Source organism: Gallus gallus, chromosome 2, assembly GCF_016699485.2.
Source record: "Gallus gallus isolate bGalGal1 chromosome 2, bGalGal1.mat.broiler.GRCg7b, whole genome shotgun sequence".
NCBI classification, from domain to species: Eukaryota; Metazoa; Chordata; class Aves; order Galliformes; family Phasianidae; genus Gallus; species Gallus gallus.
In genome coordinates this window covers 94,670,210-94,676,849 of record NC_052533.1, presented here as the reverse complement: position 1 = coordinate 94,676,849, position 6,640 = coordinate 94,670,210, and the positions used below count along the sequence as shown (strand labels likewise).

Below are 6,640 nucleotides of genomic sequence, written 5' to 3'. Positions count from 1 at the left end.
CCATACCTCGAGCATTTCCAGTGATGGGGTTTCCATAGCTTCTCTACGCAATCTGTTTCAGTGCCTTACCTCTCTCAAAGTAAAGAATGTCTTCCTTTTGTCTATTCTGAATCTACCCTGTAGTTCTGAAACTTGATAGGAATTCATAAAATATAAGGAATACATTGGGAAAAGGTTGCATATATTATATTTGAATATATTATTATAAATGACTTGCTGAGGAACGTCTATTGTCAGCACACTAGCTGATGACCTTCAAATTACCTTCTAGATAATGTAATTGCTTGGATAATTTATCAAGTCACAAGTTTCTTTTTAAAAGAACAGAACATTATTTTAATCTTAGCAACAGCTAGAAGAATGCATATCTATTTGTGGGTAAAACATAAGAATTGTATAAGTTACAATATATTATATTGCTGGCATTATTACTGAATAATTTTAAGATAATTATTAGTATTCAAGAGTGCCAGATGTAATTTATCATGGCTTTTCAAACTGACTAAAAATAACTTTTTTAATTCTCATAATCTGTGATGCTGAAGTCAGCAAAAAGTTGTGCTTCATCTTCTCCAATTACAGCTGTATATTATTTTTTCAGGTTTAGTAGCAATACAATGTTAATTTGCAAAATGCACAAAAATATCACTCAAATTATAAGTATCCATTTCACTAGCTCTTTCTCTGGTCTTATAACCTAATATTAAGCATTTGAAACAGCTTCAGAATTTCTGGGAAGGAGAATATTGGGCTTATGTGGCAATGTTATGGTAGCAGGAGGCTGCAGATGTGAGCCCTGTGAATAAAGCCCAGCACTGCTCCATGTCAGATCACAGCTCCAGCTGCTCCAACAGGGACTCACCACTGCCGAAGCTGAGCCGTGAGCAACACTAGTGGTGCCTCTGGGAGAGCATAAGGGGAAAAAAAAAAAAAAGAAAAAAAAAAAAAATGGCTGCAAAACTGCTGCTGAGAGTGAGGAGCGAAAGATGTGAGAGAACAGCCCTACAGGCACCAGTGTCAGCGCAGAAGGAGGGCAGGAGGAACTCCAGGCACAGCAGCAGCTTCCTGCAGCCCAGGAACGGCCCACAAAGGAGTAGGCTGTCCCTCTGCAGCCCCTGAGTACCTTGCGGAGCAGATCTCCCCGTGAAGCTACGGAGGAGCCGGCGGGGCAGCCATGAATGAGGCCTGAAGGAGGCACAGCCCTGGGTACCCCCGCGGGAGCGGCCCGGGCCGGAGCTGCCGCCCGTGAGGACCGGTGTAGAGCAGTGCCTGAAAGGTGGGCACCGTGGTACGGAGCCCTGTTGGAGCAGTGCTGGGAGAGCTGCAGTCTGTGGGAAACCCACGCAGGATCAGTTCAGGAAGGACGGCACGCTGTGGGAGGGATCCACGTGGAGAGGAGGCAGAGAGAGACCATGGAGGAGCAGCAGAGACCAAGTGTTACAGACTGACCACTGCCACATTCCTCATTACCCTGCGCCACTTGTAGGAATGAGGTAGAAAAAAGAGGATGGGGGAGGAAGGTGTTTTTCATTTGCTATCAGTTCCTCTCTGCTCTAGTGTGTAGGTAGTCTGTACATAGGTAATAAATTAATCTCAGTCTGAGTCTGTTTTACCTGTGATATTTCTTGGTGAATGATTTCTGGGTACTAATCTCAACCACTAAGAAACAGACTTATTTATAACCAGCTTTATTTCTGAAGTTCAAAGCTGTTCTTTCCAAACCTTACGATTTGAAGGACTACTTATGACTGACTGACAGACTATTTCTTCCCTACAGAACAATGAGCACAAGAAAATTTCAGTCTTGAGGAACTTAAAGGGAATGGAGGTGGAAGGAAGAATACAGGCAGACACAGAGTAGAAAATGCTAGTGTTTGCAAGGTGTCACAAAGTCAGTAAGGAACAGTGGTACTTCTGTGATTTAGTGTCAGAATCCAGACAGCAGTCTATGTAGACAATAGATTATCTCATACAGGCATGAATATAGCTCACCAGTAAGTTAGGTAGCGCGATGTGGACAAGAAACTGTAAAATGTGTTTATGTATATTCCTACTTGTTTAATTGGCTAGTGAATTTTTCTTGACTGGAAACCAAGAAGTTTCACATCACATGAAAAATGTAGGATCAACAGAAAACTCAAACTGGGCTGTGATTAGTAAAGCGTACAGATTCTACAATGAACACAAGCTAGAAACATAGGAGAATGTGTCAAAACTGACTTCCATTATTGTACGTTCTTGGTTGATAAAGTCTTTACAAGAGTGAATTCCAACCTAGCCATTACAGGCAAGAAAGCTCTCCTCAGTTCTTTGTTGAACTAGAACAGCATAATCTTTTCCAGTTTTATCTGAGTACTCATTTCATGAACAAAGCTTGTATATAATTCAAACAATGAAATAACGTGCAATCAGTAAAATTAACATAAATCCACTCTCAGAGGAACTAACATGATCAAGTCATAACTCACCATGGGGACACCATTCTGACATATCAAAAGAAAGGTAGGAAGTTAAAAATAAACTTCAAGTCCCATCCTTTTTATGTACACAATGCCAAAAATACTTAAATCAGTAAACTGGAGAGTTCAAGACAGCTAAAGCGACTGTGTGCCCAGCATCCTAAATGAACAATTGACTGTGTTTAGCACCTTAGGATCCTCTCCTTTCTTTCTTAGGACTATTTCTTTAAATTTGTTTTTCCTAAACAATTATTCTTGTATGGTAAAAGATAATTTACAGAACACTTCAAGAGAAACAAAAAAAAATGAAGATCTAACAATTATACTCAAGTATGGCTATTTTCAGCAAAATGAACAAATAATCAAGAAATTTAATTTCTAGTCATTTCAAAGACTAAATAAATGCTTAAAAACTCTTTTATTAATATCCATGCTTAGAAAAGAGTAGAAAAACAATTTCAGAATAAAATTGGCTCAGTACAGAAATGTTGAAAATTAGTTTAAATAACGTAAACAAAATATTCCAACATATCCAAATTATCTCCTTTTTTAAAAGAGATAAAAACAGAAAATTCTAGCATTTATACCGCATCAGTGTCTGGCCAATATAACTTCATTAAGATCTCAGGTGTGATAGCTTGCAAATTTCCACTGCAAGATGAACTTTACTGATCAAGACAACCATGACAGCAAGATAGGGCAGGAAGATATTATCTGTCTCAGTATGTGGAATTGATGTAGTGTAAAAAGCAAATTTGTGAAGAGGAGTTGATGGAAGGCCTGAGATAAAGCACTCTATAGAGAGCATTATTAACTTGCTTGAAAATAGAACTTTGTGGCCATTGAATGACCTAACCGACATGGGACAGATTTTATGATCAACAGGAAAGTTTTGTAAGTTGTCAACACACTGAAGAAGTACTCCAGTGAATCTCCCCTGAGGAATTTGTTCCCAGCAGACCACGGTATCTCAAGATTTTCCCTAACATCTTTGATACATACTATTAAACTATGGCAGACATCTATTCTGTAAGAAATAAGATATTGTTTGAAAAATATAGAGAAATAATGCAAAAATCTATTTCACATACTGTCAGGTGGGGATGTCTTTGCAGTGCCACACCTGCAGAGAATGGGAGGGAGTGAAGGCACTCAGTGGCATGTGATACTTACCTAATAAGGTAAGTGCATTCTTTTGTGACAAAAATAGTATCACCCTCTCTTATAAATGGACACAATCATAGTTTGGTTTTTTTTGTTACAGAACTCATTATGTGTATATACCTAGTAAAGGCTAAAAAATAAGGAGGCTGCTCATAAGAGGTAACTCTTAGATAAAGGTTAGATGGGATGGCACATATTTGAGACAGTAACAGTTTTGAATTAGAAGCAGCTTCCTTGAACCAGAAGTGATGATCTTCTCAAAGATTTAAAAGGACTAGGAAAATGGTTATCAGCTTGAGACTAAAAAGTACTGGCCTCAGCTGCAAGGAATATACTGACAAGCAAAGAAAAGTAGTTCAGGTTCTGTAGAAATGGACTTTTTTAACCTATTACAAAATTATATATAAATTTTGAAACTCGTGAAAACACAAAGCAAAGCATCATATTCATCACTATATATAAAATCAGTCTAGTCTTGGGTGATCCCTATGATAGCTGCAGTACAAAATTAATTGCTTCTGTATGATGGTATGTGCTCCATGAGTACTGCATCAAGTCTTATAATGGATGTAGCCATTACCAGAATTTGATTGAGTTGAGGACACAACTGATTGTTCCCTCTAGTCACTTGGGAGTTTGCACTGGATAAATAGCTGGCTAAAGTAGAAGGAGATGCATTACTGCGCAGCTATTGTGTTGAATTTACTCAATATAGATAGATCTTGTGTTAACTAATGGGAATTGGAAGCAAGTAAATTAATCTTTGTGATTCAATTATTCAAAGTTTTATCTGTCTATCTGTCTGTCTATCTATCTATCTATAATTGAAGTAGTGAGTATAACCTGCTAAGCCCGTACCTGAGTCTCTATTTTAGAGTGTAGCATAGCAACCAAACTTAATAACTAAGGATACTTCACTATCCTTAAGGGCACAATTAAATTGCCAGCATTTGTGAGAGTGTTGCATTATTCTCTTGGTGAATTGATCTTTCCTATAGTCTGGTTATATTAGAGCTCTGAATTTCCTGACATCTGCCATATTTGGATGCCACATTAGTGAATCAAAGAGTGCAAGACATATCTGCTTTGTTTAAACAGATTGTTAATTTCCATTATCTTGTGGACATTTAGGTTTATCAGTGTATCTGCTCATACATGTACAATGTATGCTGAGCTGAAAACAGATGTCAAATAAACCATATTTGATAATTCTGCATGTATTCACTGAGTACCACAGAAATTGGCTAACACTTTATTTCTTTGCTTTCTGCAGCATACATCCTGATTTGTATGTAGATGCTGCTACTTAATTAGTTTACAGATTAGTGATTTGTGTATCTACAATATTCAGGTAATAGTTATAATTAGTAGTTAATTTATATTTAATATTTATTTTGCTGTCCACATATTGGATTAGTCAAAATCCACCGACCTGTTTGTAACATTCTAGAGCTTTTTATTTTCAGTTTATTTATCTTTTCATGGTGTAATCTTAGATTGTGTGAATATTCTGCATTGACAGCTGTAACTAACCTTTTTTTTTTTTATTTTTATTTTTTTTAAAAGACTATGTGAAACACTAAAGTCTTGAAGATTCAGGTCGGTACTCCAGAAGTGAATTTTATCTTTTATCGTGCTTTCATATAAGTAAGTATGTAAATAATTTCTATGTGAATATTCCTCTATTATTAACTTGAAGAAGAGGGAATTAATGAATAATTGTCATATATTTGTATAAAATATGTAATGTTTCTGAGTAATTTTCTTTGAGAACATTTAATAGATACAAAATAAAATAGTGTAGTTCACTTTTGGTTCTTAGAAGTTCTGTCAGAAGCATTCAATTCACATACCGGATATTAAAAAGAAGTAGATGAATACTTACAGCTAGAATTTAATACTGCACTAGATCATGATTTATTTTCTAATTAACACAGTTTAATTTACTGTTAGCTTTATTTCCAAAAATGAAAAATATTTATCCTTGCCTTTTACACCAATAGCTGATTGATGACTTGTATTAGATGTCTATTGTAAGTTATGACTGTTTTTTTTTTTTTCCTAATCGATTACAGTACTGTTAAGGATGAGTTGTATAATACTTCATATAATATCATTTTCCACCAAGATCTGGCTCATTTCTGTGTACTGAACAGGTTTTTGGAAATGTGTTAATATACAGAAGGAATTAATAGTGCTCAGCAATTCATTGTTCTTCCTTCCTTTCCTCTCTTTTTTTTTTTTTTTTTTCTCTTTTCATCTGTTGAATTTTATATCAAATAGTTACTAACTCTTACTAAACTGTAGCATCATTTCTGAAATTGTCAGTAACAGAAATTGTGAATTTGGTATAACTATGACTTGCTAATTTGTAGTAGCAATAGAATTCCTATATTGTCTATGTTGGACATCAGTTCAACTCTACAATCCTTTCATTTTTTGAATTGTGAAAATGTATTGTGAAACGTATAGAATAAAGTACAAACTGGATTACACTCACCCCAGTGGACATGAGAAATCACTCAGGAGGATGTAAGCACTTCCCCAGAATTCACCTTCCAAGTGAGTTACCACCAATTATATTACATTAAAGGTGCCTTTCTCCTTCAAATTCATCATATATTTTTGCCATTCAACTGCTGCAGTACAAAACAAACAAACAAACAAAGAAAACAAAACAAACAAAAAAAAACTCCACAAAAACAGATCATGAGTCCAAAATCTTTGTTGCTTGTGTTAGTCTGTAGTGGCATAAATGCAGAAAATTTAACAGCATGGTTTATGTTGGAGGGTTATCTTGAAATAAGTTTCTCATTTTACCTCCAGTCTTTAATCATGTCAGTTTTTTGTTGATTTTTTCACATGCATCAGCACACAGAAAACAGAGATTAAATTTATAAAACAATTTCTTGGATTTATTTTCACAACTCGTGTAAATTACCTTTACAAGAGAATCATTAAACTCTTTGCATTTTATAGTTGGTATCCGAGGCTATACCATAATATGATATATAGAA

At 35.6% G+C, this 6,640-nt stretch overlaps 1 long non-coding RNA gene across 1 annotated transcript; it reads left to right on the top strand.

The window, feature by feature from the left end:
* Positions 1-1,069: 1,069 nt before the first annotated feature.
* LOC121109734 lies at positions 1,070-6,122 on the top strand. The gene is made up of 3 exons (XR_005857411.2): positions 1,070-1,493; positions 3,557-3,640; positions 5,190-6,122. It is a non-coding gene; the product is annotated as an uncharacterized LOC121109734 (long non-coding RNA).
* Positions 6,123-6,640: the final 518 nt, after the last annotated feature.